Consider the following 9,721-nt stretch of genomic DNA (forward strand, 5'->3'; position numbering starts at 1 on the left):
CAGTACCCCTTGGCCTCCATGCCGTCTCTCACACCCTACATTCAATCCACCAAGGAACCAATTGCCACGACTTTTAAAATGTACTCAGAATCTGACCGGGTATTACCCCCTCCTGGGAGTACCCTGCCTCCGCCCGGGCACTGCGCCAGGCTGTGACTGCTGAGCGGGTCTCTCAGGCTGTTCTCAGCAGAGAGACATGGCAGCCCCTTGAGGACGCATCGAGCCGCCTCTGCTGGATGCCGCAGTCAATGCTCATTTCCTCCAGCATGGGCCCTCCTGCCCTGCCCCCACTGCTCTCCCCCCAGCCTATCCCCTTCCTCCCACTTCACCAGGGCTTGTCCTTGCAGCCCTTTCCCTGCCTGACCTCTCCCTGGCCCATCTGCCCTTACCACCCATCCTGCTCTTTCTGTGCACACCCAGTCCCCCTTCCCCGCCCTACTTTCTCTCCCTTCCTAGTGGGCTCACTTCCTAGCACTCTCAAGAGTTACTGACTTCCTGACTCACCTGCATCTGAGCCCTCTGGCAGAGACCACTGGCCGCACCTGGTGAGTGAAGTGAAGACAGTGAGAGAGTAAAGTAGGTGGTCAGCCTCCCACAGGGAGCCTCTAGGTGGGTGGCAGGGTGGCAGGCTTGGCACAGCAGGAGGAAGGGCGTCCTGGGGACTTCGCTTCCCAGAATGCCAATGGGTGGCTCCATGGGGCAATGGGCTGCACCCTGGTGTTCGCCAGCAGAGGAGTAGACAGAGGAACTCCACCAAAGGGCCCTGTGGCTCCCACCAGAACGAGGAGACTCGCTTTTTCAGTTTCGGTTTTCCTAGGATAGTAGGAGATGGTTTGGGTGGCAGGAACTGGGGCATTTGCAAGCCACACCACTGTCACTTCTGTCATCTTCTGATAGGGGTCAAGGGCTTGGGAACGAGGGCTGGGTAGGCACAGGGTTGGGGGTAGTTCATCAGGATCATGCTGCGATTCTGGACATGACCACCAGGTGGAGATAGAGTTGCACCGGCCTCCCAGCGGGCCAAGCAGGTGGGAGCCCAGAAGGGTGGGGGTTCCTGCCCAGCCCCAACCCTCCCACCTCTCCCAACCTCTGCAGCCTCCTCTCCCCTGCCACGTTCTCTGGTGGAGGAAGTCTCCTCAAATCTCAACCAGCCTGGGAAGCCGGGAGAACATCCCACACGTACTGGCTCTGGCAGTGACTTTTGGAAATTCACCAAATTAACAATGTGAGAAAGCGTCTTTTCCACTTGGTCAAAGGGAACAGGACGTATTTAATTATAGTGAAAACTGCCTGGCGTTGATGACATTAATATCCACATCCCTGAGGCTTTTCCAGCAGCTTGGTCCCCCAAGGCAATGCTTATGAGGGGCTGGGCAGGTCTGAGATCAGTAAAGCCTGTCCAGAGAGAGGCTCTGGCTCCCAGTGGTGCCCAAACCCAAGTGGGGAGGCAGCCAGAGTTGGAGGTCAGGGGAGGAGGGTTCTCCAGGAGGCAGGCATGCAGGGCCAGGGGTCAGGGGAGACAGAGTTCCCGAGGACGCAGGTAGCCAAAGTCAGAGTTTAGGGGAGATGGGGTCCCCATAACCCTATCATGAGGACTGGTGTGTGTACACAGTGAGTCTTCTTGGCCCCTCTGCCAAGTGGCCTGGACATTTCAGAAACAGAGATAGTGAAGCGTCATTCCCAAATGACCCCCACATGCCCAGTCAGCATCCTCAAGAAGACCCCTGCTGGCCATCATGTGTCTTGGTAGTGTTTGGGGTGCAGCTGGCTTCTCTTGGCCAAACAGACTCTCCTGACAGGTTCACACAGGCATCATAGGGAGTCTGCAGTGTCCTGGGGCCCAGGTCTCAGCCTGGTCTCTGGGCTGGCTCAGGGGAAGAGGGTTTTCCTGCTGTGACCCACAGCAAAGCTCCCAGACACCACATGCAGGAATTGGGGCCACAGGAAGGGTCTGGGGACTTGGACCAGGCCGCTCAGGCCTGCCTCCACCCCAGCTCTCAGTCCTGTGTCCTGCTGGATCATGTCATGCAGGCCTGGGATGGGTGCCCAGTCCTCCTCCTAGGAGCTTTCACCTTGGCTGCCCCCTTTTAGCGCCAAGGCCTATGGAAGAACCCAGGCTGCTCTGTCCACCAGTCCAGTCAGGCTGGATTACCAGACAGGAGGTCACCCAGGAAGCAGCAACACTGTGATCTACCAGGCCAGGTGGCATCCTGACTAAGACGTGACACTGGTTCTTCTATTTTGGCTATCGCAGCCTGGTCCTGACCATACAGTACCCCAAACACCTCATTGACACTCCTTCCCTGCCAAATACTGCTTGTCCTTGTACCCAGGCACTCTGCAGATGACAGAGGGAAAAACCAAATGAGTGACCTCCCTGTGCACCCCCTGTGAGTAGTGCAAGGGGCTGAGGATTCCAAGGATGGGTACAGATGACTTCAGACTCATCTTGATATTCGGGCAGCTGACCCCCTTGGGATCTGATAGAGGGCTCATGCCTTCACCCCAGGGAACATTACCCACAGTGTTGAGGGGGTCCCAGAGCTCTGAAGCCCCCACAGATTCTCCCAGGGACCCTAGTTAAGAGCCCCCAGAGTAATGGATCCCAGGCCTATAGCTCGTGCCTGATGTGCTAACCCAATCTCTTTTTATTGGCTGTATTCGTGATGCCCTGGCATCTGGGGTCTCAGACTGGAGAGTCTGCCCCTCTCAAGGCTGGCTAACTCCTAGAGATAGAAAATGATGCCTTCGGAGCATGCCTGGCATACGCAAACCATGCAGACTGCCAACCACCTCCCCTATCTTACTCTTACACTTCAGGCCACTAGCCCCACCCTAATCAGCCCAGGCCCTGGCACCAGGCAGCCCAGGGGACCCCCTGCACCCTAGCCTGCTAGCCCTGCCCTGCATTCTTAGAAACTCAAGAATAGCTATTGTCCACACTTTTTGTCTACGCCTTCTGCCTCCTGAGTGACCTGGTGCTTCCGCGTGCCATCCTGCATAGCATATGGCAGCCCCCTCCTTGTGGGAACTGTGAGTAATAAACTCTCTTTTCACAGCCAGGGTCCTGATTCACTGGCCTCATCCACCTGTAGAACAATAAGGCACTGTGCCAAGGGCAGCCTGGTGCACCAGGAGGGCCGGTGGGTGAGTGTTCCTGGTACTGATGACCATGTTATGATAGCAGGAATTTATTTACAATTGTGGAAGTCCAAAGTCTGAGATCAATGTGCCTGTAGAGCCCCGACCCCTTCTGAGGCTCTAAGAGAGGATCCTTCCTGTCTCTTCCAGCATCTGTGGAACCAAGCATCCCTTAACTCATTGCTGCGTTGCTCCAGCCTGCCTCCGTCTTCCCATGGCTCCTCCTCTTCTCCCTTTGTCCTCCTCTTCTGTCTCCCATAAAGACACTTAATGGATTTAAGGCCTACCAGGACACTCCAGGGTGATCCCTCTTAAGGTCCTTAATTACATCAGCAAAGACCCTTTCTGAATGAGTCCACAAGCACAGTTTCCAGGAGTTGGACATGGACATAGCTTTTGGGGACCACCATTCAGTCCACCGATGCCTGTCTCAGTCAGAAGGGGCTGCTATCAGGAAGAAGACAGGTCTCCTGGCAAATGCTGGCAGTGCCCACCCCAGCTCAGCCCAGGCAGGGGCCTCTGCATCACTAGGACATTCCTAACTTGGTGGAATGTTAAGCTCAGCCTCAGGCCATAAAACATCTGCCTGTCCATTGTCCCCTGGACACCCCCTTACTGATTTCGAGTGCCAAGCCACCTCCGGTCATCTGGGAGGGTGGAGCCTCCTAGACCCATAACTGATCTGCCACTGCTGGGAAACTCACTGGGCACCAGGCCTCACAAACTTGCTTAATCAATTCTACACCTGAGAGAGGCTTGACATGCAAGTCCAAAGGAACACAGAAGTTGGGAATCATCCCTGAGGTCACTGTCCAGAGGGAACAAATGCCACTCTGAAACTCTGGGCAGACAGGCTGACCCTCCCTGGCCACCTGTGTCTCTTGTAGGCCGAGAAAGCCTGTCCTTCCTCCACAATGATGTAGATGGGAAGTTGAGAGAGTATCTGGAGTGGGGGGGAAAAGGAAAGTCTTGAAGAAGAGGCCTCATTTACACTGAGGTTCACAGGATGAATGAAGAGATTGTCACCGGATAGACATAAGAGGAGGTCATTCTGGGCAGAGGGAACAGCAGGTGGGAAGGCCCAGAGGCAAGAACTGAGCTGCTGTGTCCAAGGAGCCCTGCCGATGAGACGGAGCTGGATTTCCCAATGTAACACTGGTCTCCAAGATTTCAAAAGGGTTCATGTGCATGAAAGCGCATGTTCTGTGTTCATGGGAAAGCAGGACAGATATCGGTCAGCTTCTCTCTCGAGTGCAGAAACCACGAGGCAGGACCTTGCTGTTTGGCGGCAGAGAGCATGTGGGCAAAAGGCCACGGCTTGGGAGGTACTTTCTGTGCAAGCCCTGATGGGAAAGCAGACAGGGGCAGAGAAATCTGAGGCCAGAATCCACAGGAGTCCCTTGCGAGATCATCTGTGTCCATAGGATGCCTGTTTTATTTCCTTCCTTCCTTCCTTCCTTCCTTCCTTCCTTCCTTCCTTCCTTCCTTCCTTCCTCCCTTTCTTTTTGAGTCAGGGTTTCATTCTGTCCCCCAGGCTGGAGTGCGGTCGCATGAGCACAACAATCATGGCTCACAGCAGATTTGGCCTCCTGGGCTCAGGCGATGCTTCCACCTCAGCATCCCGAGTAGCTGAGACTACAGGCATGCGCCACCATGCTGGGCTACTTTTTTTGACTGTTTGTAGAGACAAAGTTTCGCTATGTTGCCCAGGCTGGCCTCAAACTCCTGGGCTCAAGCAATCCACCAGCCTTGACCTCCCAAAGCCCTGGGATTACAGGCATGAGCCACCACGCCCAGCCCCATTCTATCTTCAACACCCCTTCCTCTCCTGCCCCTGCTGGAGTCAGTTTCTGTCCTTGCAAACTAAGGGGATTAGCCAGATTGAGAGGTCATAATTCTGCTCTCCTGCCCAAGATGTACACTTTTTGCATTTTCACCTTTCTGAAATGTATCTTACAATGAGTAATACCATAAAACAGGAGAATGGTCTCCATCCTTCCCCCACATTACAATTTGTGTTTCCCTAGATGCAGATCTGAGATACTGAGGTGGTTTTTTATGGGAGGGAGGAGGGTGCTTGTGTGCTCAGCCTGTGCAAAGGAAGAAAGTGGTGACAGAAATGGACAGAGGAAGGCACTGAACTATGACAGAGTCTCAACAAAGGTCTCAGCAGGCCCTGCGTGAGCATGAGGGGCTGGACTCTGGGATCCCATGAGAGCCAGTCATTAGGCTGTCCCAGGTGGCAGGTCTCTCACCAGCAAAGGGCAGTTTCCTGCAGGACTCCGGTGGTGTGTCCCGATACCCACTGTGGCCTCTCTCTGAGAGCTGCTGTTAAACAACACGGGGCATCTTCCAGACAGTGACCTTATAGAACGAAGAATGCATTGTGATGCCAAGAACAACATTTATAATAGCCATCCTCAGAGTCTTTATACCATCATCTGAAGCTATCCTGGTGGCAATTCCACCTGGCAGAGTGGCAGGTAAGGTAGGATGGCTGAGTCCACATCACCTCAACTCCTGGCTCAATGGACGTTCTTCCTAGAAATGGCTGGAAGCTCAAGGCTACTTTTCCAACTTCCTGACAGTGAGGCTTTGCCCCCAAGGAAAGACTGTGTTGCCCACTTGACTGAGGGGAGTCTCCTCTGGGCACATTCTGCACATAAAGGAATGGGGACCAGGAGTTCTTTTTAGCCTTGGGGGGTGAGAAAGCTCAGGGAATGTGCTAGAATAGACTGTCCCTGTGTTTTACCTTCTTCTTCAGAACAGCTATTAAATTCCTTGAGGAAACCATGTTCTATGGGATGAGGCTCGGGAGGCAGCTTTAAAGTAATATACACTAATATAAATACCACGAATTAAGAGTACTATGTACTCATGTCAAAAAGGGAAAGAAGTCAGTTATCCACAGTTTATAACTTGAAGACAACCTACTGCAAATACCTTGAACCCTTTTCCTCACAGTGCTGTTTGAAGGAATAGCTCTGTTTGTTTTTCTCATGCCCCAGCCTAGCAGGCAGGGGCCAGGGAGTGGCAAGCTCCCCAATCTACCTGACGGGGCTGGCGATGGTCAGTCTGCCTGCACGGATGCTGCCCACTCATGGGGCCCTTAGGCACCGACCAGTTCCTGATCGTTAAATAGTTCCAGGTGTTTCTAATTTTTCATTAAATAATGCTGAAATGAGCATCTCTGGACATAAGAGGTTTTCTGTAATGAGATTTATGTCCTTGGGACAGATGCCCAGAGCGTAATTACCAGGTCAGGGCACAGCCATCTTCCAGGTTCTCTATAAGGGCTCTGCAGTCTGTCTCTAGGCATGATGGTCGCCAGGCAGTGGGTCTCAGACTGCTTTGTCCACAGACTTCAGCAGCCTGCGGCAGGGCGAGTCGTATAAATACAGGGGTGCCAAAAAATGAATATACATTTTAAGTGTGACATTTCCTCAAAAGATGGTATTAATCAAATGAATGTTAGCATCACATGTGACAGGCAGGACAGTCAAAGAAAATGGTGGAAGCATGGTTGAATGAACATCATACTACACATTGCTACCATAATTTAATTTAACTTCAAAAAGTAATACATAGATAACCTCTTAAAATAGATATACATTTTTTGGCCAGGCGCGGTGGCTCAAGCCTATAATCCCAGCACTTTGGGAGGCTGAGGCAAGGGGATTGTCTGAGCCCACAGGTTTGAGAACAGCCTGGGCAACTTGGCAAGACCACATCTCTACAATAAATCAAAAAATTAGCCAGGCATGGTAGCATGTACCTGTAGTTCTGGTATTTGGAAGGCTGAGGCGGAAGGATTGCCTGAGCCCAGCGAGTTGACGCTGGGGTGGCCGTGAGCTTGCCACTGCTCTCCAGCCTGGGTGGTAGAGTGAGACTCCAACTCAAAAAAACAAAAACAAAGATATATACACACAAACACACATACCCACACTCATATTTTGGCAAGTTTGTATATACAGCCCCAATTGGCTATCTCTTTTAGTCCTACTTGTCATTTTAAAAATTACTGGCAAGGCTTGTTCATTTTCTGTGTGCTTCTCACACAGTTGTGCCTCATCTTTTGGGATTTGTCTGTGATTATTTTTTAATTTGTGCGAACTTTGCATAGATTGCAAACATTGTTTGTTGTCTCGCTTCCTAGTCTATTTGGTTTATTTAGATTAGGGTTATTACATTGTCTTAGATGTTTTTATGTTTCTATTTAGTTCCGTTTATCAGTGTACTTTAACTTTTCATTATGGAAAATGCTGAACTTACCTAGGAGGGGACAGAATCGTATGATAAAGCCCCACAAACATTACCAGAGTCGAGGCCCTGCCCCCTACCGGTTGTGTGTCCCCTGGCCCCACCTGCTCTCCCAAGCCCAGCTGGATGGTTTCGAGGCAAATCCCACAGGTCAGGCGTCTTGATCTTTGACTTAACTTTTTCTAGCACCCACTTCCAGCTGCCATGTCTGCTACTTTTAAACATTCTTTGTCTTGCTGTCACTGAAGAGACACTACACACCCTAACCTTCCGGGACCTGGTTGATCCACCTGGAATTGGCTTTGATACATGGTGAGAATATCAAAGTGGCCTTCTCCCAACAACTAGGAACTCAGAACTCCAACACAATTCATTCAAGGCTTCTTGTGTTTTAAATTCCTATGAACTACTCCGTGTTTCTAGCCAGTATAACCTGTCCCTGCACATACTGATTGAGTTGCTGTGGCTTAAGGGCATTTGAACACATGTCAGGACCTTTGCAGTATCCTCCGATAACTTACCTTTTTCTAAAGTTTCTCAAAGTTTGACTGCTTTTATTGTCTCCAAACTCTGTCAAGGAATTTCTGAACTGTTTTGTATCACTTGAAGCTGACCCCCACCCCCACCTGTTGGACTTGGGCTAGAATTTTCCTGAGTCCCTCCATGAAGGCCGAGAGAGGCATCTCCCATCAGTGTCTCGGTGTATTCAAGATTTCTGGCCTCTGCATGGTCGCTGCCCAGCTCTTGCTTTAGGGGGAATTACCACTCAGGCCTCAGCAGTGGGGAAGGAGGGGGAGAGGGAAGGGGTGAGTCGGCAGGGGAAGGAAATGGGAGTGAGTAGGAAGAAAGGGAGAAAGGAGGATGAAAGGAAGGAAGGAAGATGGAATGGAGGAAGGCAGGAAGGAGGAAAGGAAGAAAGATGGAAGGAAGGCAGGAAGAAAGGAAGATAGAAGGAAGGGAAGAAGGAAGACAGGAAGGGCAGGCAGGAAGGAAGCGCAGGAAGGAGGGTGGACGAAGGAAGGGAGCAGGCATGTCACATGGTGAGAGTGGAAACAAGAAAAAGAAGGGAGGTGCCAGGCTCTTTTAAACAACCAGCTCCCCAGTGAACAAACAGAATCAGAACCCGCTCATTACTGTGAGGATGGCATCAAGGTGTTCATGAGTGATCTGCCCCCACGACTCAAACACCTCCCTCTGGGCCCCACCTCCAACACTGAGGACCACATTTCAACATGAGATTTGGAGGAAACACACATCCACACTATATCAGAAGGTGTGCACCTCCCTCCACCACACCACCCCCATGCTGGGGACATTTTTGCAGGTTACAGCCAAACCCTCCCTACTTGAAGGCCCTGCTTTGGGCACCACTCCTCACCCCCACCCCCACTCTCCTCCTTCCAGGGGTGGGGCTGCTCCCACCAGGAGCCCACCCTCCTCATGGATTCCTGAGGAGGTTTACATTTTAGTCATATTGGGCCTCAGACATGAACACTCACTGGAGGTATTGACAAGACTGTCATGGTGGCCATGTGGGCCCTGCATCGGGTTGGTGACCCAGGACAGTGACCTCTCGTCTCCAGGTGAAGTCATTCTGGAAGGTGCTCTCTACTAGAACAAATTATAACTGAAATGTGGATTTTAAATGTTTTCATAAAAGCTGTCTGGGTGGCAATGGTCTGACCTGACAGGATCATAAGGATGTGGTGACAACTCAAACATGTCACACAAGTTGGGACATGATGCTGGTACAAAGTCGAGCTCTGCATCTGCTTTGAAAATAATCGAGTGGTCCTTCATTTTCATTGGAAATACACTTTACATGGTAGCATGATGCCCGTGGCCACATTCCTTTTTCAAATTGATCTGCCTGGGCTGTTTGCACAAGGTGAGTTTGATGGGTGCTGTCTCCTGTTCACTATCACCAAGATGCTTGGAGAGCCACACTCCTGTGCAAACAGAGCTTGCCCCTCAGGCACACTCCCACATTTTCCTAAAATAGACATTTAAACCAAAGTATTTTCCTATTGCAAGTCTTTTCTATTTTCTAATCGTTTTTGGAATGGTTGCAACAAACCCAGTATCATGGGACCCTCCCCTGCCTTCCTACCAAACTCAGCTTTGACTAAAACTCAGTTTCCTAATGATGAGATACACTGCACCCCAAAGGTCTGAGTGGAACAACTTTCTGGGACCTCATAAGCTGCGATATTATTTGTGTTTCATGAGACTCAGATTTAAAAGACAAAGTATTTACATTACAACACAATTTAGTTGCAAACCCAAGTTTACACTTTTTTTTTTTTTTTTTTTTTTTTGG

The sequence above is a fragment of the Carlito syrichta genome, unplaced genomic scaffold, assembly GCF_000164805.1.
Source record: "Carlito syrichta isolate Samal-C Ts95f unplaced genomic scaffold, Tarsius_syrichta-2.0.1 Scaffold287649, whole genome shotgun sequence".
NCBI classification, from domain to species: Eukaryota; Metazoa; Chordata; class Mammalia; order Primates; family Tarsiidae; genus Carlito; species Carlito syrichta.